We start from the raw sequence: 27,425 nt of genomic DNA on the forward strand, positions 1-27,425 counted from the left end.
GGGGGGGGGGGGGGGGGGGGTGTTTGCCAGACAACTCCTGATAAACACCAAGTTAATCAAAAAAGGAATAGTTTTGGACTGTAACTAAGAAGCAGAAGAAACAAGTCTGCGTGGTGGATAGCAAATGCAAATGAACTTCTGTGGTGTATATTTACGCTACTGAGCAAAAAAAGAAAAACTGAATGAGTACGTAGGAAATAGGGAGATTTATGGACAGTGTCCATACCTGTCACCAAAAAGCTCTAATTCAAAATAAACATGTTCTTGGTACAAACTAGCATGAATTGATAACGACTTCTGATGGCCAAGTGCTGGAACTAATGAGCCATTTATTTAAGTCATTTTCATGGTTTTGCCAAAAAGTAAAGCGCAGACAAGGTTTATGGGTTACAGTTGTCATGGGTTAATTGAAAATCCACTAAAAATGTCAAGTGATTAACTCCTCCCTAAGGGCTGAACAAGAAAACGGAAAAAAAAGGCAATCTACATTTATTGCTGATGAAAAGTCCACAAGTGAAACAATTATTCAGTATTAATAGTATGTTGCACTTTCAACTGACATGATTTTGAAGCTTTTTCATACACTTTAGGAAATCCAATAAATAAATAAAAAGAATAGATTTAATACAACTATTTGGACTTTAAACATTTGGACACTTAAGTATGAACACATAAAATGTATGAATTATATTGCATTCTATAACAAAATATCCAACCAAGAGGACCCTGCAAACAAATCATGTTGTTTAGTAATTTTTTAACCAATTGGCCCTACGGTCATTTTTATTTGATCAGAGTGCTTGTGCTAATTTTCTTTCAAATAAATAGAAACTAGTTTGATGTTGTCAAATGCAATAATATTCATATATATTAAAGTGTGTGACTGCGTCGAAATACCATTGGGGCCACTGTATGTAAAATAAGTATTAGAATAGAATAGAATATGTTCATATAACATTATTTATATTAATAGTTCATTTATACCATACTGTATATAGCACTTTATAGATTTTATATAATTTGATGTCAACAATAATAAAACTGTTACTTGAGTTCATAAAAAGTGTGCATTAGGACAGGTTAATGGTTCAATAAGTATTATTATTTGCTGAAAATTTGCAAGAAAAACAGGGTCGAAGTTGTGTGTATATACAGTGAACACACAGATTTAAGGGAAGGACCTCTAGAGTTAACCACAGATATTATATGATAGAAACACATGCAGCATCCAGTAGCTGTCAAACCCGCGTCCCCCCATCTATCCCACCCTCAGGACATTAGGGGGCCCAGGAGTCACGGCTGTTAGAAGGGCTCTTAAGTACATTAGGCTGTGTGGTGCTGCTATGGCGGTGACAGGAGTTAGAGAATCAACTCTTTCACGAGGGTCAGGATGACAGAACCAAACTGCTGGGGGTGAGAGGCTCAAAGTTTTTTTTCCTTAAGGACACTGTGCAGGTATTTTCAGAAATCCTGCTCTTCCTTCATACCAATACTGTCAATATAGTCAATGACACAAGGTCAATCCTGACAAAACCAAGATAACAACTGCCCTTTCTCTCCTTTAAAAGTAGTATTTAATAGATTAATAGACATAGATCATATTTTGATGCTTATATATATATATGTTCATGTTACGTCTATCAAAAATGCTTCCACAGATTTTCCAGTTATTTTTGGGTCTGACTTACTAAACTAGAATTTGGCGTCCAAAATGCCTAAATTGTTTCATTGCAATGAAGTCACTCCATGCAAACACCCATAGGCTATGCACAAGACACACTGTGCATGTGGGGGATTCTTGAGTGTGTGTGTGTGTGTGTGTGTGTTTGTGTGACTATGAGACATACCCATGGGGCTTTGATTGTTTGGGAGTTCTCCGAGCAGACTCAAAGAGCGAGGTCAGGTCTTTTATCGTGAGGTTCTGTCTCCCACTTTCCTTTACCCTGGGTCAAACCTTCACCTCCAGAGAGCAGACCACAGGCGGTCAACCAGCGGTCAACACACACACACACAAACACACGCCACGGAAAGGTTTGTATGTATGCATGAAGCTTGCCAATCACATCAAACTGAAGCAATCAAAAAGTGCACCGAAATGGAAGAAATCTGATAAATCTTTGCGAAATGGAGGCAATCTGATAAATGTTAATATGAGATTTTGAGAAACTACAAATCCTTAGTTGCACTGGTGCAGAATAGCAAAAAAACAAGGTTCATTTGAACTTTTTAAATTCAAGAATTGATGTTTTAAAAATCATCTCTTGATTTTAATTTCCTTTAATACAATGGAAAAAAGGAATTAGTCATTTGTTTAGAAAATCTTTTTAATTTAAGAGCTGATGTTTTAAAAATCATCAACTGCTCGAATCAATCATTTTAATTTCTTTCACTTAAGTGCACAAGCACACACACACACACACACACACACACACACACAAACAGAATAATTAGTAATTTCTTGAGGAAACGGAAGGAATCTGCTAAATCTTAATGTGAGATTTTGAGAACCTGCACTGGTGCAGAAAATAAAACAAGGTTTATTTGAACTTTTTAAATTTAACAACTGATGTTTTAAAAATCATATCTGAAAATTGTAATATCCTTTAATAAAGTGAAAAAGGAATAATTAGTCATTTGTTGAGAAAATCTTAATGTGATATTTTGAACTTTTAAACTCTTATTAAACTCTTTTTAAATTTAATAACTGATCATTTAAAATTATCTCTGATTATTTTAATCTCTTTTACTAGAGTGCACAAAAACATACAAAAATAGATTAATTAGTCATTTGTTGAAGAAATGGAAACAATCCAATAAATCTTAATGTGAGATTTTGAGAACCTATAAATCCTTGGTTGCATTGGTGCAGAAATTAAAATACAATCAAATCTGATTATTTTAATTTATTTTACTAAAGTGAAAACACACCAATAATAATTAGTCATTTTTAAGGTGATTGGCTATATACAGTATATGACCTAAGTAAGACATTGTATTTCAGTTAATCTCTTTCAACTGATCTAAAGTATTATTTTTCACAAAACCTCACTCTCTTCTGTGATTTCCTCGCAAAGGAATCCTCCCAAACCAAAAGCATCATCTACTTGAGAAGTGATACAGTGCCAAGCCCAGCAGATACAGGAGACTGGAAATACATGACACATGGTGCAAATCAAACACAGGAGAGCAGCGAAAACCTGCAGGTTAATGCAAAGCAACTTTGCTGCATTTGACAAAAAAAGTGTCAAATGATTGCATTTCTTACGATTAAAGATGCTTAAACCAACATAAGCAGGGCATCATGAAACTTTGTGTCCTGGCTTTGGGGTTGGGTAAGGCTACCTGCTCTTCCCCTATGCTGACCTGCGGAAGGCACCAGCAATACAACCCCAACCCCATCCCCATCAGGGACGGCCCCAAGCCTCAGGCTACAGGCTGGCCGCCGCTCCCCTGCTCTCCCCCAGCAGGGGCTTACATTTCAGCCGAGCGCTCCAAGCCCCCTTCTGGAGGTGATTAGCCCCCTGAAGCCGTGACAGATTCTTTCCGAGATATCCGCCTCACTTGTGTTTATTTTATCCGAGCTCTCTTTTGTGGATGTGCTGGACATGAAGTAACCCACTTGAAAATGGGTATCGGCTTACATACGCCACGGGACTGGCGGAGGAGTCGGAACAACAACAAAAAAAGTAAAGAAAGAAAGCAACCGTTCGCATGTAAAGAGGATATCTTTCCATTTATTTGCCCTGCTCTTTAACGTGACCCTTCATCTATGCCTCATCTCTTACGCTCGACCCCCCTCGGTAGCATTGTGCTCAAAGCCCACCCCCCTCGGGTGGCACTAGGGCTGCAGACGGCGCTCTCTCTCTCGCTCTCAGTCTGGAACCCCTAAGTGCCCTACCTCCTCTGTACTTAACTCAATTTCACACTTCAGGTCCGCTACAAAGTCTCCTGAAATACAATCATCTTGTTTATTCTCCACCATCCCAAACAACCTAATAGCTAGCTATTTACGATCCCATCATGTGCATTCAATTTAATCGGCCGATGTGTATGTTTTCGTGTATTACACGCAAGTTAGATCCAAGCGTGTCCCAAATGACTGGATGGATCCAGCCCATGGGGAATAATGAAAATGGATCGGTTCTCATAGAATTCAGGAAATTATGCAAACTCCATCAATTGTTGACTTGTATATTATATAACAACAACTTATTTCCTATAATGAATCAATTGATTAATATGGAGAATCACTTTATTTATACAGAGAATAAATGTATTCGTATGGTGAATCGTTTGATTAGTACTGTGTACTATTCAACTGATTCAAATGGTGAATCATTTTATTCATATAGTGAAAAATAGATCCATATGGTGAATAAATAGATTCATATAGTGCTGAAAAACAGATTCATATTTCTAAAGTGAATCAACTGAGTCATATAATGATTCAATTGATTCATATAGTGAATAAATTCATTCATATAAATATTAGTTGTGTCCCAACATTCCACACTTCGTTTTTCTGGTTAAATAAGTGGATCATCTGGGTGTTTAAAGTACATTTTTTGTTGGAATTTTCTGTGTGGATACACTAATCATGGAATTTATCCTACAAAATGGCATTTAATATTATGTAAACTGAGAAACACGTATTCTTTTCATTTATAAAGTGACTCATTTGAATAGTAAATCAATTGATTCATACAGTACAGAGATTCAGTTGATTCATATGTAGCAACAACAGATTCATATCTGAATAAACTGATTTGTATAGCGATTTAACTGATTCATATTATAAATCAATTAATTCATATACATATATATTTTTAGATGTATATAGTAACTTGTTTGATTTGTGATGCATATATGCATGAATTCAGCCATACCTATAAAGTTGTCCTTTAAAATTAGAATGTGTTCGCCTTTTAGTTTCTGTGGAAACATACTGGCTACTGTGGCTCCTGAACAGGGCCAGACGTGGATTTGGGTCTAGAATACAACACAGACAGGAACACAGCCACAAATGAGCTCATACGAACGCAGGATTCATCGAGTAGACAAGCGCAAACAGAGAGCTTTGCTTCCAAAGCTTCATTTTCCATTACGAGACCAAAGCGCCCATGGAGCAGTGGCTCTGAGAGCTTGACACAGGCCCTCATTTCATGGGGCCATGATTGGATTTGTGGCATTAGAGTCACGCACTCCTGACCTTGATCAAAGCCGGCTTCAGGCCAACCCTGGAGGATCCAGACCAGGGCCAGCACTACCGTGTCTGGGATTCTTCTCCGACTCACGGCCCATTGAACTTACGAGCACTGATGTTTTCCTAGCTCCTAGTAATGAAGCAGGTTCTGGGCCCTTGGAGCTCAAAGCACGATGGAATATATGTAAGAATGTTTGCAGACGGGCCAATCGAACATGACAAGGCATGGAGCAGGGTGGAGCTGGTTGATGTTATGGCAGATTAAGCTTCTCATGGAATCACAAGCTCCATGCTAGTGTGGCATGACTGTTTACCAAAGACGTAGAGAGGGAAACATTATTAAAAAAAAGGTTCTGAAGCATTGTTTCATTAAATGGATAGTTCACCCAAAAAATAAAACACTACACTACGAAGAACACTGTGGGTTTTTTAAATATAATGTATTAAGAAACAGGCTTTTTTTCTTAGAAGTCTCTTTGTGTCAGTACAGATTGATTGATAGCAGCCTTTTTAGAGGTAATGCTTTTAACTTGACTAAATATTATATTAGTATTATTCACTGTAGCTTTACTGGCAGGAATGTACTTACACTGTCTTTCAGATGCTAATACAGTATATTGTATCACGGACAGTGGTTCTCAGCTTTTTTGACTCCAAGACCTCCACTGTTCACAACAATATTCAAAGACCTTTTCCAGTTGTTTGTGATTTACTGGATAAGGATTTAGGATAATAGCTGTTGATGGGGTGAATTTAAAAAAAGGTTATATTGCATTAAGTTGTTTTAGGTGATTTTAATGCTTGTTTTTTTTCTTGTTTTGAATCATTTAAGTCATCTTGAGGCTCCATAAGAAGTTTGCTGAGGCCCCTAGTGGGCCCTGGCCCCCTGATTGAGATGCACTGATCTAGGATCCAATAAAGAATCTATTGAATTAAAAGTTGAATGATTTTAAGTATAACTCATAAGATGGATAAGTTGATATATAAATATGCTTACCAAATAATCTCTTCTGCTTCTGTTTCTTGCCTTTCATTTTGTTGGCTCTCTTCAGCATGAGAAGGGCAGTGGACTCATTAGTGATTCCCCTGAAATAGAAGTTAACAAGAGTAACTACACTGGTTTATAAAACGTTTTTTATGTGGAATTTAAAATTATTTTCTAATAAATTTGATTAAAATTGTGGCACTGAAGTGAAAGGACTGCACAGAGTAGCACAGAAACATACCATTCTTTGAGGATTTTTTCTGATTCCTCAGACAGGGTGCTGATTTTGAGGCTTGATCTGGAAATTTGTTTAGAAAACCATGTTAATTTACGTAATGATCAGCATAAGACATGATGCCAATGATTACCTGCTACTAAGGTGAGGTGTCAAGCTTTGCTCCGAACAGGCTGCACCTTCATTATCTGACCAGGCACGTTTTGGCTGCAGTGGAAAAACAGATAAGAGTCTTTGGAGACCCTTGAATCGGAAGAGGGAGTGGAGACTAAGAAACACAAAGACAGTAAAAGAAAAAATAGCATCAGTATGCAGTTTCTAACACAAAGACTTGCTTTTTTTTTTTTTTTAAAGATAGATAATATTCATGCTGCCTGGTTGTAGAACATCGAAGTGCATTCAACAATCTCTACATTCCCACAGCAGCAGCTGCATCACATCACAGTACCGTGATAGAAATGGCCAGCTCTCTCTAAAGAAAAGAAACCGCAGGAGAAAAAGCACCGTGCTGAAAAATGACATCTGCTGACGAGAAGGAAGTTTGAGGCGGCCTAGAAAGTAATTGTGTTTTTGGAGGCAATAAATTTGGCACTTAATCACCCAGAGAGACTCTGATTGTCCTGGCCCACAGACAGAAGGAGGATCCGTAGGGCTGTTACCTTTGGCAACGGCAGCTGTTCTGAAAATGGCATCATCCTGGCCGGTAAGGCATTGGAATCCAGGGTTATCCAGGCTTTCTCCAGCACGCTCTATTCACAACAGGACACAAACAAAATCCAAGAGTTGAACATGGACTGCACCATTCCAAAATGCCATGTGATGGGATTTCTACAGCTAATAAAGTGCAACTATTCATTCAAAGCAAGTAGCAGATCACATTAAGCAAAAAGCACTGAACTGGTTTCCTGTGTGTAACAAACACTTGAGAACGTATCCACTTCAAAACAGATTGTTTTCCCCTGAAGTCGTGACAGGCCAAATTGGAGAGCCAACACATGAAAAACGCCAGAATTTTTAGATGTAGACCAATAATACAGATCAATTTAACATGACATTGTAATACACTATAATGATTCGCCTAACAAGCTACACAGATGAGCTCACTTAGCGTAATGCATAGGTTAAGCCAATGTTAAGTTGAGTAAACTTGATGCAAATGGGCAGAAAATAGCAGGTGACATAAGAAAAAGAAACAACGTTTTCCTTCCCCTCTTTCCCGCTCATTGACTGCTCTTTTTCAATACCTAATCACAGCTGACAGCCGACCACCTCACGGTTCTGAGCGCTAGTTTAAGGACTGTCAGCACAATGGCCCAGGCTATCTGTCAGCTGACTTCACCATAATGGCAGGAGCACCAAGCATCTGCTCGTACCTCATCAAAAATGAATTCGTCCATGTCCACCTCTTCTAAGTCCTCATCGCTTTCTGTGATCCGAGCAGCAGCTAGAGCACGGGCCAGCTTTTTCCGCAGAACGCAGCCCCTCCATGCAGCCTCCAGGGGCAACACACACAGCCATGAATCACATGCAAGCATAAATATTGTGTGTTATCCCATTAGGAAGATAAAACATGTTAACCTCTGTTTAATTGCCCCGCGGTCTGCAGTTTGAACTTTTGGTGACTTTGGCTTTGTAAGACAAATGTAACACTGGGATGCCTTTAAATCTGCGTATTCCCCATGGGGAAAAAAAGACTTAACGGATCAGAACCCTAATGCCCCCACTCCAGCGACACATTGGAATCTGATTAATCATTTTTTTTCTTTCGGTTCAAGTCCTTGGAGACTCATTAAACACAAAGAGAGAGAGAGAAAATATCCCTTAGAAGTTACATGTGAAAGAAATAGCCTGTTTTTAAAAGCACTACCTACCGACTCAAAACAAGCCCCTGGCAGTAATAGGTGTAATGAAGATGATTTAATTTTATTCAAGTTATTTATTGCATTCATAAAAGGAGCATTTTTTGTGAAAGGAGCTAAAAAATGAGTCTCACCTGAATAACAACAGCAGCACGTTCCCTCTCAGGCCCCCCAATGCAGGTATCTTCCACCTTATGAAGATGTGATTTTGTGTTAGTTTTTTCAATTAAGCCTGGGAGGCCCTCACGTCTCCGCAATAAGCATCTCCTCCGCCAGCATCGCTGGATCGCCACAGCTGCCGCTCTGAGTGATAGCAGAGAAGACAATTTTATTTGATGACTCACCAAGGTCATGAGAGACTAAATGAATGTCACTGAACTCAAGTCTCGGATGATTCATCTGCGTTAAAACATCTGGAGAGAGACTCAGCAGGGGTGTAATGTCATCCGAATGATTTAGAGATGAGCTTTATTTTGATTACCTTTAGCTAAAATTAAATGTACCTTCAAATCACGGGAGATGTTTACTACATACAGAAATTAATTGTAAAAGTAAGAACATTTTGTGTGTGAGAGTCATACATTTTAAGGTTCAGTGCCTGAACAGGTTCCTTCTCAGTTTGTGTCTGCATGCAGTCAACAGATCGTAGCTCAAGGTCAGCCAATCTGCTGTATCCCGGAAACGCATCTCTAGACTTTGTCTCTGTGATAAAGATGCTTCAGAATAACTACATGAACTACTGTTAGCCGCCAGTGTAGAGTCCTCTGTGACACGGCTGTCGCCATATTCATGGGCGTAACGCTGGTCCACTGCCAATCTGAGCGGGTCTGCTTGGTGGCCAATGGCAAGTGAGGGTGCAGAACTGTGCAAAAAATGCAGGAAAAAAGCACAACATTTCAGATATTAGGAGCTGGAGCCATTCACATACAAAGCATTTTTGCATTCCACTTCACTGCTTGTAAACTTTCTATATAAACATGTGCTGGACAGACATGTCTTTTGCAGCGTCTTGCACGTGACACTCCATTAAAAAAAGGTAGCGTTCAAGTTAAAAGAACTTCTTGTTTTAAAAACATTTTCTTTTTCATTCTGTGGCATTTTTTAAAATGTAAAATTGCAAGTTTGAATGGCTCATTAGAATCTTGGTAACACTTTACCAAAAGGTCTCATTAGTTAACATTAGTTAATGCATTAATAACAATAAGCAATACATTTGTTACAGTATTTCTTAATCTTAACGTTAATTGATAAAAGTACTGTTCATTAGTAGTTCATGTTAACTCAGTTCCATTAAATATAAAAACAATTTTAATAATGATTTTAATAATGTATTAGTAAATGTTAAAATTGACATTTAACATATGCTTGATGAATTATTTTTCATTGTTAGATCATGTTTACTAATGCAGTTAACTAATGTTAACAAATGGAACCTTATTGTAAAGTCTTATTGATGAGGATTTAAAGGGGTCCTATTATGCTCTTTTACAAAGTCTTGATTTTGTTTTGGGGGTGTACTAGAACAGGCTCTCATACTAGGTTGTTCGAAAAACACATTATTTTTCACATATTTTACATTATTACAACACCTTTCTCCCCAGTCTGGCATGAACGGCTCGAATAGTTCCTGTATCAAATGAAGGCCCGCTGTCTGAAATACAAAATGTGCTGTGATTGGTTAGCTGGGGCAGTGTGTGTTGTGATTGGCAGCACTCGGCGCCTGGTCGGGAAATGTCATGCCCCTTACCACAGCCGCCTGCGAGCTTCAGTGTAAATATTGCGTCAAAATCTTATCAATTTGAGCGCGATTTAAACCTGGATGATTGTAACCACTCTAAGTTTGTCTGCCTTGGGAAAGCTAGCGTGTCTCCGACATAGTGATAACACTCGTTGTCTTCTCTAGTGCAGCTCAACCAGGTCTCGTCCCATTCGTCGATATTTGTGATATCACAAATCCCGGAAAATATGCGTTGTAGTCCAAACTAATAAAATATCTCCTTTTGAAGTGAACTTTGAAGATCTTTTTTATGCTCAAACAGCAACCTTGCAGACTAACTAAAGTTGAAAAAGTGAAAAAGCATAATAGGACCCCTTTAAACTAGCCTTTACCACAGAAATCAGAAAATTTCTTGCGAGATGTAAAACTGGCTTAAAATGAAGTTTTTCAGGAAGTCTCTACAAAGGTGTCTCAATGCTACTCTAATTATTATATTAGCAGTGGCTAGTTCAGCCCCTCCTGCCCCTGACCCTTGAGCACGTCTTTGCTGTCAACATCAGAAACCAGCTCTGTCACTATAGAGTCCCTGCTATTCTAATCCTCTGACACGGTTAAAGGGGCATCTGCACCCCTCCAACATACACTTTGTCCAGAATAGAGTCATAAAAAGAGCCTTGCAAGAGTCAAATACAATGTACAATTGTACTGGGAAACAAAACTACTGTCGAAACATGTTGAAATTCAGTGCAAGGACAAAGATGTATAACAAAATGGCTAATTTGATTACCTCATTAAAACAAATTAATGTCAAACTGCATATACAGTCAGCAACGAACATTCCGAAAGCCAAACATTATTACAAGCTGTAAAAATCAAGCCAAGGCAAATAAATACAATCCTAGACGTTACACAGTTCCCCTACTTACTGACATCTGAAATTACCTCAGAGAAAAACCGGGAAAGAGTTTCTTTTTTTTAGATATTTTGAAGAACTTATGCAGCTTTTGCAGTAACACAACATATTTATGATTCAGTGGCATAAATTCCATTTTATTGCCGTGGTTTGATGACATTAAATGAACCCCTCAGTTCTGTCTGTCACTCTAATCAACACAGGCATTGGTTTACCATTGTATCGCGGTCAGAGTCTTCACCTTGCCAGAGCTGGGGACTGACACTGGGTCAGGTCAGATGTTAAATGACTGCAGAGGTCCCCGCGGGTGTGCAAAAGACCCTTTGTGCAGAACGCGCTGCGGAAGGGTTAGGGGGTATCTCTAAAGTCCTCCAAGCCATAAGAGACCTCAGTTTGAACCACAGGACACACAGACTTCTGCCAATCATGTTTCATGAAACATGGCGAGTGTTCTGCTTTATTTGCTGGTGGTCTGCAGCAGCATCTGAGGGGTCTTTTGTATCGAAAGAAGTGGATATATAATATTTTTTTTGATATTCAGCATGAATAGGCTCAAAGAACTAATTATACATTTCTACATACCACTACATTTTGAAAATAATTAAACTCAGATTAAAATTTATCTGCCGTACCACATATAAAAGATACGTTTTTTAAATAATTTAAAAAATATTTATTATAATAATAACTAATTACAATTATTTATTTAATAAATATTCATATTTTTTCTGATTATCTGCAAAGGTCCTGTGCATAAAGTATGATTTGTTTTCATTTACCTACTATTCAAGTATGATTAAACTATAAACTAAATATTACATGCATTTTGCATAATATACTACAGGATTTACATTTTCACCAATTGGATCTTTATTAATACTTTTGAGAAAAATTTCAACTGCTTGTCTACCTGATCTCCATCTTTTGCTGCTGGAGAAGTGAATCTCGTTGCTCTTGCTGTGCTTGACAGAGGGCCTGGAAACTCCACTGCTGTCCTGGAAAATTACGGGGCACTGCGGCAGCAGCAGTCTGCTCATTATTCAACTTAATCAAGCCAGGCACTGTTTCCAAAAGCAAGGACCTGAGGGAAAACAGGCATTTACGAGAATTACCTGATGAAAATGTAAGGTGAAACAACCACACATTGTGCTCAAAGCTCTTTGAAATGATTGCTTTACTTGTTAGTGACTGTTTATTTTATAATGTATAACACAGCTATAACAAAGTTTTAAAGCAAAGGTTTATAATTGCAAAAAAGATATTAAAAAAAAAAGAACTTTTAGTTTATGTATAAAAATAATCTAGATTAAATATAAAAGATGAAAAAAAACTAATAATAATTATACTTTAAATAGCTTCTTTTGCAAAACAATTAGCAGTTCAGAGCAATATGTAATGTTACTGCATTGACTGTCCACTGCAATCATAAAAAAGTCTCTCTGTCTCCATGGGCTTTCTATTAGAGAATATTTACATTGAGCAGATGAAATCACTTAGGAAACGGGGATAAAACATTTAATGAGTTTGACATTCTGGACCCAAGAGAATCAACAGAGTGCCTGTGCATCGACTAAGAGGTTTAGTCAGAGTCTGACTTTCTCAATGATGACACTCGGCTTGGATTAGAAGTGAAAAAGGGTTTGCTGGCCTCATTTCAGAGATGTGACAGCCACTCAAGTGAGCCCATGTTGTTGTTGTTTTTTTTTTTTTTTTGGTCTGTGTTTTAATTTGCAAAAGCGTATGAGAAAACACAGATGTAGCCTAGTCTTTGCTGAACCCTGCTGAGAGAAGTACAATTGAAGAACTAATGAGTGTTATATTCAGTAACAATTAAATTACTTACTATTTTTTGCAGTCACTAATTTTAATTAACTATTTTTTTGATCATTTATTATTATTTTTCAAATAAATTTGAGCTTTTTTATCTCTTTGTTTTTATTATCATAATGAATACTTTTACTAATATAAAATATTTAAGAAAAATATATAACTTTTACTACATTGTCTTTGTTATTATTTTTTACTTTAAAGACAGTATTTGTTCAAAAATAGTTTTTCAGTTGTGGAATATTAATATTCAGTTAATTGTAAAAGATACACTTGATGGTAAATAAAAAAAGTGTTGGCAAATTCTATCCAAGCTGATATTAACAAAAAAAGATGATCAAAGTTCATCTCTAAAAGCCAAAAACTGCTTCACATTTACAAAGCAGACATGGTCATGTGATACACTTTTGGCCATGTTGTGTCCGGCCATCAGACTCCTATTGCTACCAAAAAACTGACTCTATTCATTACTCATGAAAACTTCCATGTAAACAAAAGAAACTTACAGGAGTTTGATTAATCTAGCTAAAGTCTCCTCTCCCAGGCTCTGAACGCTCGTGCGCTGTGTACTTCTCTGAAATATCCTTCGGTTCTTTAATTTAGGCTGTGTTATCACTGGATGGGGATGAAAGGGCCAGCGGAGAGCGAGAAAAACACTGGGTCTAATTCCGTTGTTGGCATTGAGGGTTAGACAAAGTTCAGCGGAATACTGAGCCAGACTTGAGTGAACTTCCTATCCATCATTACCGAATAAAACAAATGTAAAGACACAGCAGATATATTTCACCTCAAGACTTCTTTTTGGAAGCCACATGCAAAAAGTGGAAAATAAAGTTGAAAAAATAACTTTTAAAATAAACAGCTAAAAATATCACACCACATTCAATATGATAAGAAGTCAATTTAGTAAGACGTTTCTGTCAGAAAAATTAATGTGTTGCCAACATTAAACTTTTTAGGCCTTCTGAACTATAAACTCATGTCATGACAGTCAAGAAATCTCTTTGGTATGTATGATGTTATTTTTTTCCATTTTGGCGGAATGAACTGGATTGCTTTTATTTATTGATTACAAATTAATTCCAACATGGTTTTGTATTTTCCTGATCTTCCTATTCTGTCTCTCACACATTTTTTCTAGCACATAAGAACATACAATTTGCTAATTAAAAAAACCCTCAGCTAACTGCTGGCACTTTAGGAGCACATTTGCTAAAAAACATATTCCCCCACTGAGCAAATATTTTCAGAATTACGAGCACTTAAATCCACGTGCGTACAGATATCACTGGGTAATCCAATAGCGGACACAGATACAATGGCCGGTGCAGTGATATGAGCCGGAAGCTCAGCGGTAAAAAGGAATGTTTATTCTACTTTAAATGCCTGGTGCACTTCCAGCCAATGTCCCCATTCACATTAGTTTCACATTCTCTGACAATTATGAAATGCTTTGTGACTTTTGCTGGAATGCACACATGACAGCTTCTGCCCAATCCAAGATAAATCTCTCCATTATAAAAGGAGGAACCACATTTCCTTTATATACTAATATTCACTCTCAACAACAAAAATATTCCAGAATTTAGCTTAGTGCCAGTGAGAAACTGAAAAATGAACTTAACTGTCAATGTAAAAGGCCCTAAACTGGGTCCTTGGGTCACACCTACCTCCAGTTGCTTTCCTGCTGTAGTGGGTTACCAGTCAGGTTAAGTTCTTGAAGACTGGTGCATTCCTGAAGATTCAGACAAACATTCTGCAAATCTAAAAGGGAGTCAGAACAGAGATACTTAGAGAAACTTTGCCATTTACTCTGCGAATGGTTATAATTCTAATGCTTTGGATGCAATCCAAACATTTCCCAAAAGCAACTATGGTCGCAAGTTCCATCGTTACCAATGGAGTTCAATGGAACTAACGACCATAGTTAGCTAACAATGCTTTTGGGAAACGCACCCTCAGTCTTAATTGAAGACACTCAAATACTGTGATTAAATATTTTGGTAACGCTTTAGAATAGGGAACACATATTCACTATTAATGAAGAGATTTCCCTTTATAAACTACTAATTTGCTGCTTATTAATAATTAGTAAGTTAGTTGTTAAGTTTAGGTGGGGGGTAGGATTAAGGGATCTAAAATATAGTCATGCAGAATAATAAGTACTAATAAATGGTCAGTATGCTAGTAATATGCATGATAATAAGCAGCTATTTTTAACAGTGAGAACTGGTCCTTAAAACAAAGTGGGTAACACTTTACTTGAAGGGGTGTGCATAAGACTGACATGACACCTTAATAATCATGACATGACACATGTCATGAATATGAAGGAGGTTTTATGCATGTTTATGACAACTGTCATTAAGTGTCATTCGCTCAGTTATGTCATTTTTAATGCAAATATGACATTATTTGACCTAACCCTACCCCTACCCTTACCCCTAACCATAGCCCATAACAAAGACATCTCAAACAATGTCATCTTTGCATTAAAAATTACATAACTGAGCGAATGACACTTAATGACAGTTGTCATAAACATGCATAAAAAACCTTCATATTCATGATATGTGTCATGTCATAATTATGTAGGTGTCATGCCATGATTATGAAGGTGTCATGTCAGTCTTATGCACACCCCTTCAAGTAAAGTGTAACCACAAAGGGTTATCAATATTTCAATGAATTAGTATACACAAAAACTGTTACTCTCAATGGTACTTTAAGGAACAGTACACTAAAAAATGTTTATAGTCATTATTGACTTACGTCATTCAAAACTTGATTGTTTATATTTTTTCAGTGGAACACAAAAATAGAATTTTGAAAAATATGATTCTTAAAAAAATGACATGCAGAATCTATGCAGCTCTATTCCATATAACAATAATATATCGTGTCCATTTAACTTGCACTATAGTCATCTTCTGAGGTCATCTGAACTTTAATAATAGTTATGTGTGATGAAAAGAAAATGTAATTGGAAAAAAATGAAAAATTTGAAAAAATAACAGCATACAGGTAATACAGGGGAGTAAATAACAAAATGTTTATTTTGGGGTGAACTATCCCTATAAGGATGAATGAAATGAGATATGGAGATATGAGAATAGAAGTCTTCTTTCAAAGAACTGTTGATTATCCATCCATATTCAAGAATAAGGACCCTTTCAAGAAGCCGAAAATGAAAAAAGCATGGTCAAGTTGACCCACCCTACTTCATACGTTCACCTGACAGACAGTTGTGACTGGCATCCAGCATCCTCAGAGACACCAGGTCCGAAGAGTGGAATTAAATGAGTTACACTGAAGAGAAAGTGAACCCTCGTTTTAAACAATAAAATATCTTAGCACTGTATACTTGTACGTTTTTATATTACATTTTACATAAGAACGTACACTATTTAAACAAAGGCTTAAAGACTTTACCCTTTAGTAGAATTTAACTGCAAGACAGTGTTAAGTTCAAAAAACGAATTGGAAGAGACTCAAAACATTGTGAGCTGCTAGCCTAGACAACACCTGCAGTACGATGTCCTAGGTAGGCAGCTCACTAGGTTTTGAGAGATAGCTATTCTCCATTGAGGCCTACCTGTTATGGGACACAGAGAGGTTTTGGAGCAAAGGCAGCCAATAGGATTCCAGATCATCAACAGAAGATAGAAGATTGTCATCCAGGTACAGGTCCCTCAGAAGAATGTGGTTCTGCAGGACAGGCAGCTATGCCACAGGCCCGGAAATAAAAAAAACAATTCCCTCTTGACCAGGTGATCACACATAAAGTCATTCTTTTTGTTCCAACCATGAATGTCCTATGAGCTGAAATGGGTGGAAACTCATGCCTCATCATGAACATGACTAATATACAAACGTTAAGCACAACAGATAATTCGATAATTCAGTTAAAGTGATGGCAGCTCAGGATTGCAGTCTAACTGATGAGCATTTTTTATAGGTATCATATGAACATGAACACTGTCAAGTTACGCATTTTCTGGACACTGGGATGGAAATATGTTCCTAAATAAATAAATAAAAAGTGCTGAAAAGTCTATGATTTCAGTCGGGCTAATTAGAATAAGAACATAAACAGTTCTCAAATACTGACAAAACATCAAAGTAATGGAACATTGTGATTATTCAATATGATCTTGAGATTACTGCTGAAGACATGATAAGTCATGATCTCATCTTTCAACTTGTTTGTTTCTTTGGTTGTGTAAGATTTACCTCAGTCAGACTGTTTCCTCTGAGGTCCAGTGTGTTAAGCAGAGCACAATTCTCCAAACCCTCAACGTGGCTTAGGTGGACGAACAGTCCAGATGGAGAAGGGTATAAAGTTCGTTCAAACCTCTTATGCTGAGCAGCTGGTTATGGTCCACTGATAATCGCAGAAGCATTTTCACGGGTCCTAAACCACCTAAGAAAGCAAAGATATATAATTTAGTCAATGCTGGTGTAGAAGGAGTTTACGAGGATAATTCTCTGCCATGGTGACAATATCTAATACCAGCAAAAGGATAATCTAATATAAAAAGGCAGCACTGGCAGGACATCATCTAACACTGACAGCAAATACCTTTAAACTGCATTTATCCTTTTCTTTATGATACATTTATTCATATTTATTCAATATGAGGCCATTTTCTTAGAAATGAGACACATCAAGACATATTTTAAGAGCAGAGTGAGGGCAAAAGGCCATTCGAAGACACCAAACTGGAACAATGGTGCCCTCTTCTGGATAATGACAACGTTGAGCATTAGATACTAATTCTGTGTCACACATGAGATCCAGATATCTTCAACTGACCAACAGTCAGCATCTCTTTCTTGAGTGCTTTCAGTGCAAAATACATAAAACATAGAGTTAATGAATACTTCTAGTGAAGATACTCACTTATGAGAGAGATGTTGTTGTGTGAGAGCTGAAGAATTTGCAGGTTTTCAGCTCCATCAAGACCATGGATGTTCATCAGTTGGTTCCTGTCCAGAAGGAGGACCTGAAGGTTGGCCAGACCTCCACAATCCACATAAGTAATTGAGTTCTCCTTAATGTAAGAAACAATGGTACCATACACTACAGATCCATGCTGGTTGCTGAGGAAATACTACAACTTTGCACTGTGGATAGCTATGGGATTACAATTCTGCCACAATTCTGCGCGTGAAAGATCATATTTTGAGTGCGCAAAAGTGCGTTTTGCACATGCGCAAACTGAGTTTTGTGGAGAAAATGTTTGTCTCGCAAAGAAGAAAGTATTTCGCATGAAAATCAATTTTGCATTTAAAATAAGTTTTTGGATGTGTGCAGACCTTCTCTTTTGCACGTGCAACTTGGAAAAAAATATGATCAGAATATCAACTTTTTTTTTTTTTTTCCTCTTCTGCTTTCGAGGTAATGCAAGAAATGTTGTGATAGGTTGTCAAGGTAGCCAATCAGAATTTAGCAGCCTCGGTCTCTGATTGGCTGGAATTATGGCACATTGTAATGCTGGGTTGTGTTGAGCATGTGAGCTGTTGGCATTTAGAGAGCACTGAGGGCGGGCATCAGGTGAGCAAGTTAGTGAAACGTTGCACGCGCAAAAGAGAAGGTCTGCACACATCCAAAAACTTATTTTAAATGCAAAATTGATTTTCGTGCGTTCTAAATACTTTCTTCTTTGCGAGACAAACATTTTCTCCACAAAACTCAGTTCGCGTGCTCAAAATATGATCTTTCGTACGCAGAATTGTAATCCCATAGATAGCCGGATCGGCTTTCACCGTGGACGAAGCGGAGTCCAGCCCGGGGTCGTCACATGTGGTTGCCGCAAGCCCTCCGGACGCTTCTTCGTCGAATCCGCCGCTTCTGCTCACTCTAGCCCTCCGGCCATTCCTCACTTTATCCCCCGGCCTTTGCTCACTCTAGGCCGCCGTGTGTGACGCTGTTTCGTTGTGAAAGCGAAACTACTTTGTTTGGCCTTCCAAAAGAGGACACCACTAGAAATCAGTGGTTCAGTTGTATTTACAACACTGTTCCAGAACAGTTTAACCCAAATATTCAGATGTGTGCAGCACATTTTATGGAGGACCGTTTCCTGATCCTGGGAGAGTAGACTACAATGCCGGTGTTGTGCCGAATTCTGCACCCCTGCCAGATTATGCACCCCCTCGTTGAAATCGCTACCTGATTGCCTAATCCCAACCCCACCCCTAATCCTAACCCCTCCCCCACACCTACTCCTAAACCTACCAATACTGGGGGGTGCAAATTTCGGCACTACACCGGCTGTTCTGACTCAAAGACTGTAAGTACGTTTTTTATATTTAAAGAGTTTATATATTTTATATATTTAAAGCGAGTTTTTTGGGCAGTGTAGAGTAGGGCTTGTTGTTTGTCATTTCTCTGATCACACATGCAGACATGGTTTTATGTTTACGCGGCGCAATGCAACGCAATGGGTAAAAAGACAGTATAAGTCATTATAATCCATAATTATGTCCCCACTGGATGCAACGAATGCCTCGTTTATAATGGGTTTTCATGTTTTTGAATCATCGCTCCGGCCTGACAGGGCATCATCACAATATTGTAGGAGCGTAACATTTCCGTCACACGCTTGAGGTAATCGGCCAATCACAACGCACTGGATAGCTGGCCAATCACAGCACACCTCACTTTTTCAGACCGATGAGCTTTGTAAAAATCTTAAACACATTTCATTACACCAAATACACAAAATAATGTTCTATTTTGGTGCGGTACATACTTTCATAATGTTACAAATTATTTCTATTTTAAATAAATACTGCTCTTTTAAACCTTCTATTTATCAAAGAATCCTGAAAGAATTGGGGCAAAAACTGTTTTCAACATTTATAATAAGGAAACATGTTTCTTAAGCACAAAATTAGTGCATAAGAATGATTTCTGAAGAAGCATGTGACACTGAAGACTGGAATAATGGCTTCTATAAAAATTTTACTTTGCCCTCAAATGAATATTTTATATTTAAAAATAAATTAAGATGTAAAACCGTTATTTAATTTGTAATAACATAATAATTTCACAATATTACTAATTTTCTGTGTTTTTAATCAAATACTGTAAATGCAACCTTGGTGAGTATAAGAGACCTCTTTCAAAAACTTTTTTTTAATCTAAACTTTTTAATGGCAGTGTATACTGTATAGCATGCATAACGGACCATTTTACTAGAAAGTTTGAAAATAATGCACATAGTGCAGACTGCATTGGATAGTTTGTTCTTTCTTACTTGTACATCAATATATCTGATCTGAGAGCACTGGTTCAATCCATCCAAAGAAGTGAGGCCGCAGCGTCTAAGGGTCAAAGTCTGCAGTTTGTTACACTCGGACAGTGTGGACAGGCTACATCCTGGTAGGTCTTCCAGCGTCACTGTCGTAACCTGATTTTTTACAAGACAATTATACAATAAAGCCAGCATGAACATGTCACAGCCAAGAAATGGGCTTTCAAGTTTAATTTCTAAACTACTTCTAAGACTACTTCTTTCCATTTTTGTTCTTTCCTTTTCTTTATTCTTCTTGTCTACATCCTCTTCCTGTCTTCTGCGATCATCTTTTACACTTGTAATGTTGTTCTGCTTTTTCTTCCTTTTCTCATCTTCCTTTTCTGTTGTTCAAGTCTTTGCTCCTTCTCCAGACGATGGCACTCTTGTTCTTTAGCTCTTTCATAATCTGCTCTGAGCGCACTCTTCTTCCACAATCCTGTTCTCTCTCCTTCTTCAGCTTCTCCCATTCCCTCTTCTCCTCCTCAAGTCTCCTCTCCTCTTCTTTCTTTCTCCTACACTCTGTTTTGCTCCAGAGGCGCACTAATGTTCCTCTGAGAGCAGCTTGAACCTTTGTTGCTGCTATGCAATGAAGTTTATGGGTTCTCATTCTCTCCTCCTCCTGAGCCTTCTCATAAGCCTGTTTTTCCTCCTCCATTTGCTCCTGAAGTTTCCTTATTAACATCTAAAATTATTATTGACTGAAACACTTACTTCAGTAGACATTTATGAGGTGATATATAAGGTTATAGGATAATCAAAATTAATATAATAATTTCACTTATACTTGCATACACATTATTTACACATACACATTGTAAACAAAATTGGTGTAGAATTTACTTTACTTGTGTATGTTAACTAGTAAACCAATTACTGACTCAAGATTGAAATAGTATTTTCTTGTAAATTGTACTCCAAAAATTTTTGTTTTATTTACAACTTTGAAAAAATATTTCTCACATTATACATTCAACAAATTTTTGTATGTTCCTTTTTTTTTTTTTACATAACACACCAACTCTGTTCATATATTTACAAATATTTATTTTTATACAAATATTTATTTTTTATTTAGTCTTTATTTTTGTATGCTTGCACATCCTCAACAATATTAGGCATATTTAAAGTCACCTGCTGTTTATCCAGCTCCAGCTGAAGATCTTCTGTGCGGTGAACTTCATTTTTCATTCCAACGTTCTGTTATGAATTTCGATTTTGTTATTCAATCATCTTTACTTCTAATTTTAAAATATATTGTACATAAATACAATTTATATAAAATATAAGTGCTAAAGACAATCTTACCGGAGTGGCCTCTATTTTTTTTAAACTCCTCCTCCAACTTTATAAGTCCTCTTCTTCTCCTCTCTTCTTCTCTTTCCGAGTTCAAATGCAGCTCTCTTTCTACCTGCTGTGCTGCTCATTTCTGCTCCTCTTCCTTTCTTAGTCTTTTCTCTAATTCTCTCCACTCAAGACTAATTCGAAGGTCACTCTCAGTGCATATCTAAAAACAGAGTAAAGGTATGATTCTGTGAATATAAAGAGGCTAATTAGCAATCTATGCAAAACCATTGCAGAATTAGTTTTTATATTTTTGTATATTCAATGGCAGCATAATCTATGTTTTAACTAGTTTTAATCAACTTAAAATACAGACCCATCTCATTACAGAAGATATACCTTCCATGCCTGACATATTCAGAATCTCCCGCTGGGCATTCTGTGGCACAATGTCTTTTAGATGTCCAACTTGTTCCACAAATTCAGAGATAACCTGACAAAAAAATATGCATTTTTATAATCATACACTAACAAAAATGCGATACACCATCTGAGGAGTAAGCTGCATGTCTGAGGGTAATTAACAGCCTTTAATTTAAGGGAGAATTTAAAGCCTAAATTCATATTGACTGAACTTTAATGGACAAATTTGCAAGCAAATATCCGTACTCATGTAAAGAATCTGGTTGTTGTTTTTGATTCAGAGTTAAAACTCAACAAGCACATAAACTCTGTTGTTAGAGCTAGTTTTTTCCAGCTTATAGGAGTTTACGTAAACTAAAATCACTTTTATCTTTTAGTGATCTAGAGACAGTTATTCATGCCTTCATTTCAACAAGGCTTGATTATTGTAATGTTTTATATGCTGGTGTCAACCAGTTTTCCCTTTCACGTTTGCAACTGGTTCAAAATGCTGCAGCCCGCTTCTTAATGGGGAAGAAAAAGAGAGAGCATATCACCCCTATTTTAGCACAATTACATTGGCTACCAGTTAAATTTAGAATTGAGTACAAGGTTTTAACTTTTGTGTTTAAAGCCTTGCATGGTCCAGTCTACATCTCAGACCTTATTTGTCCATACTCACCCCGGAGATCTCTTAGATCATCCTCTGATAATCTATTAACCATCCCATTGTCTCGTTTGAAATCTAAAGGTGACAGAGCCTTTTCTGTATTAGCCCCTAAGCTGTGGAATTCGTTACCTCAGTCTGTAGGTTATCATCTTCTTTATCTGCATTTAAATCATCATTGAAAATGTATCTCTTTTCGCAGGCCTATTTATAATTTGTTGGATATGTTGGTCTTAGTGAGTTAAATTCTTATTCCTGATTTTTATTTGGTTTTATGGGTTAAGCTGTTGATTTAAATTTTAACTTTAAATTGTATTTTTATCATTGTATTGTGTTACTGTGAAGCACCTTGGTCAGCATTCATGCTGTTTAAAGGTGCTATATAAATAAGGATGACCTTGACCTATTTATTTGTATTTTTGTATGTTGAATTAAAATATTTTTATCTAAAGCTACTTATATTTCAGCTACTTTTCTGTAATGTCTATTCAGTGTTTTTTTCTAAATGAACACAATGATAACAATTATCTTTAATAATAACTTTATCTTTAAATGGCACATGATGTTCATGTTAATTAATTAATCTCATTAATTTGATTAATTGGTACATTAAGTAATTAATTCGATTATTTTTTTTAATTATCACTTGACAGCTCTATTTAAAACATAAACTCATTTTGAGAAGGATGTAGGTTTAATTTCATCAGCTCCTCATCTATTGCCTGTTCGATGTCATTCATCATTATTAGTCCGGGATCAAGTAAACCAACTCCCTGGGAAAACTAAAGGTTTTCGAGTGTGAAGCAAAGGCGCAAATTTGCAAATGAAGCAAACTATATCAATGTCATAGCAACGGTATAAAAAATGATGTGCACAGAAAAGCATGTCACAAGTATTTAACAAACACAAGCACTGACTCTGCCTTTATTTGATGCAAAGCACCTGCTGAACCACATTTTTTTGAGTTATTAACTGGGCAGTTATTTCCAGCACACATTATTTTTATATTTGTCGCCCCCTAGTGGCCACATAGTTAAAAGCATTCCCTAATGGTGGCATGGAGCATTAGTATACACACAAATTGAAACAAGACCAGTCATTACAGGGGTCCTATTATGCTCTTTTACAAAGTCTTGATTTTGTTTTGGGGGTGTATACTAGAACATGCTCTCATGCTTGGTGGTTCGAAAAACGCATTATTTTTCACATAATTTACATTATTACAATACCTTTCTCCCCAGCCTGGCACAAACGGCTCGATTAGTTCCGGCTTTGATGAAGGTCCGCCTTCCGAAAAACAAAATGTGTTGTGATTGGTTAGCTGTCCCAGTGCGTTGTGATTGGCGAACAGCTTAGACGGTGTTTCAGTACTGCCCCGCCCCTTGCTCCATCTTTCAACAAAAGCTTTTGGCGAATCCGGCACTGTACTCTCTCATGTTGTGGAAGCTGTCCTCAGTAAAATGTGCAGCACACAATAGCAAATTGGGGTTATAATGCTCAGGAACAGAGTTAAAAAATAAATTGCAACCACCGTTTCCTGACATCATCCGCTTTCGGAAGCCCAAACAAAGACGTTTGGGCACGGAGGTGAAAAAAAAACAGCATTTCTGGGGGACGCACACCGGACGAGAAGCGCAACGTCGCGCCAAGTCTTTAAAATTCAAATACATTATTTTCTATGAGTGTAGGCACACCGGCTGCGCCGTTCGCCGTCTGTCCGCGGCGCCCAGCTACGTCGTGTTATACTTGTAAGAATTGTTCTAGACGTGCCGAAAATTTTACGCTACAGCACACTAACTCTGCAGCAGCACTTCTTCTTCATCGTCTCGTCTGATGCACTCACTCAACCAAGCGTTCTAACCACAGCCTCGCCCCTCCCCACCCCCCAACCATTCGAATTTCTGTAGGCGGGAATTATTTTTAATGATCTTCTAATGAGCCGCTTTGTGATATCACAAAGCCCGGAAAACAACGCTGTAGTCCAAACGAGCCGTTCGTTGTAGTTCTTGAGAAGGGATTTTTAAAAAACTAAATATCTCCCTTTGGAGTGGACTTTGAGATTTGTAACTTTCTAGATCTTTTTTATGCCCAAACATACACACTGACTAAAATTTTAAAAAGTGAAAAAGCATAATAGGACCCCTTTAAATTGAAAAATTGTATTTTGTGGTTAACAACTATCAGGAACAAACTGATTTCAAAAGGAGGCTGAGATTAAAAATTTGATGCACTAGCAGAATCACTTTTCTCTCCACAACACAGTAAGTATTGTGTCATTTATATCTGGACTAGACTAATGTTGATGTTTTGTAGTTTTATTGATAAGGTCTACTGAGTCTGACCAGCTTCTCACTGCAATAAGTCGTGACAGACTGTGTTTTTTATTTACATTATTTATTTGGCATGCAGTCTTTTTTATTCAAAGCATTCAACTACATATTTTATTCCCTGAACATGGGACCATTTTTGATGATCAGTTCCTCTGAGTGCCTGCTGGAGTCTGCTTTTGAAGTCAAATCAACTGTCCATGTTTCATCAGATCCCAAAGAAGCATTCACCAAGTTCAATTGCTCAAAAAGGCCCCATCAGCAAGCCTTGTCTGCTTCAATTAGCGGAGAGTGGAATCGACCCCTTTGTTAGTGGGCAAGGTGTCCGGAGCTTTTGTCTGAGAGCATGGAACCCAGACAGAGACTAGACAGGCAGTGGCTGCAGATTTACACTGCAGATTATGGCAGTCAAAGCCTGCTCAGCTCTGAACAGAGCTCAAGTTTGGATAGTGTCCCTGTGTTTATACTGTAAAGGGTTTTCCATTACTGGTCTGTTGCTCTTCAAGTTGATTGTTTCCATTCATTCTTTCAGAGTGGGTGAGAGGGAGAGAAAGAACTTGTTGAATAAAAGACAGCTTCGGATCTGGGCTGCTATCTGTGATCGTGGATTCTTCCTTATGGGCTACTATTATAAACCACATAAAACAACCCTCTAGTTTGTTACAGCAGGATCTTTAAAAATCTTTAAAAATTCCCATTTGAATCCTTTGTCAGCCACCTGTAGCTATTCTCACCAAAGAATACACGTTTTTTCCTAAATATGTCAACTTGACTGTTACAGTATCATATTAGCACTCAAAGTTTAGGGGAAATACCTGTAAGTTGTGTGAATCAGGGTTAACTACAAAAACCTTAAAAATGTTTTACCTAAAATACCATATCTATCTATATATATATATCTCTATCTATCTATCTATCTATATATATATATATATATATATATATATATATATATTTATTTATTTATATACACACCATACATACAGTATATATAAACTATTATTATTAATAGAATTTTCATCTAATGTAAATTGTTTTCCACCTCCCTACATACTGCATGTAAGAACTGGACAAACTAAAAAAAAGAACATTAAATGGAATTAACAAAATCACAAGTAATATATTAAGTTGCTAAACTCAATTAATTCTGCTTAATCTTTAAAAAATGACATGTAATAACTTTCTTGGAACTTCTAATTCTATGTTAACCAAAATAGTCCTTTTTTCTAGGTTTGGGTCCTTTTAACCCTGTCGCTGCAATTTCCATATTCCATTTCATATGTGAATGTTCCAGTTTTCAAAGTCAAACTTACTGATATAAAATCTTGTTGTCTGTTGTATCTCTGTATTTCCTTTCAGTTTCATTCTCAACCCTCTGATTATTCCATAACTAAATTGAACTCAAAGGCACAGGCCAATATTCCTGAGAAAGAAGACTAGGACCACATTGAAATTAATCCCCTCACTGTCAAACATCTCCAAGAGCTTGTGAAGGCACCGCTGTCCATTCCAATTCCCACATTAATTCCATTATCTTGGAACATGGACAGTTAAGATATGACAAAAAGGTATCGGACAGAGGGAGATAAGAAAAAAAAAAAAAAAGGATTATCCACCTTTTTTCATCAGGATAAAGGTAACTACAGCATGGGTGGGTTTCAGCAATGCTATGTGAAAAGTGTCAGACTACATTAAATACTAAATCACTCAAGGGTCTTGTGAAAAGCCTCCTTTGTGATTGCTGGACACTCATTCAGTCCAGGACTCTTTTAAATATTTTTTTAAGATGGATATTTAAAAATCTAGAGCGGAATACTATAAATTATCACAATGATACACAGATAATTAATTAAACTATTCAACTAAAAATATTGTATTTTTATTGCTCCACAAGTAAGCCAACAAATTTACCATCTGGTATTGATGGGGGGGGGGGGAAATAGAGCAAAACTTGTGACAGCAGCAAAGCATTGTGTTGCCTAATTCATGGCGTAGTTAGCACATTAACTATTTAACAGTTAGGTAGAACAACCTGCCATCTGTGACTGACTGGTGTGTGTTTGTTATCACATGCTGGAAACATTCTCAAAATAATGCCCCGGACAAGAGCCATTGGGAGATGTATAATGCATGCATGTATAATGCATGATTCCGATGCAGTGATATTTCAATATGTTAGATTTAGTTCTACTAGTCCATTGAGACGTATGTAGCATAGTTAGCTTTATGTTTCATCTAATGATGTCATGGATTAAACCTCATCACCAATGGAAATTGCTCCTGTGGCTCATTGCAATGTGCTGAGTGCAATGCAACGTCACACTAAAGTTCCTGGAACATCTAACATTATGATCACCTCCAGCTATCAGCAGACGACAATCACATGTCACAAACAGCCATTAACCTACTGGGAACAACAAAGCCCTTTATTACTTAAAAATGATTTACATGTTTTCCCATAAGCATATACTACGTATAGGCTATCAAAGTAACTTTCCAGAACTTTCACACTCACTGTTCCTCAATGGTGGGAGTGACTAAAAACCTTTAAGAAATTTTCTGCAAGCACTTGATCCACATCCTGCAGACACATTTTATTTTTCCCCTTTATTTTTTTCTATTATACAAGTTCAAATAAACAAATTTTAGGAACAAGCTCTTAAAATTAAAAAAGGACCTTAAAAAAACTATGAAGGCTGCTAATTTTT

General features: G+C 37.1%; 1 pseudogene; it reads right to left on the minus strand.

Moving 5' to 3' along the window:
* The window catches only part of LOC107553932 (leucine-rich repeat and IQ domain-containing protein 1-like), a 27,019-nt pseudogene extending 3,886 nt beyond the window's left edge, over positions 1-23,133 (minus strand).
* Between the last annotated feature and the right edge of the window lie 4,292 nt (positions 23,134-27,425).

This window comes from Sinocyclocheilus grahami, unplaced genomic scaffold (assembly GCF_001515645.1).
Source record: "Sinocyclocheilus grahami isolate Dianchi unplaced genomic scaffold, SAMN03320097.WGS_v1.1 scaffold487.1, whole genome shotgun sequence".
Classification (NCBI taxonomy): Eukaryota; Metazoa; Chordata; class Actinopteri; order Cypriniformes; family Cyprinidae; genus Sinocyclocheilus; species Sinocyclocheilus grahami.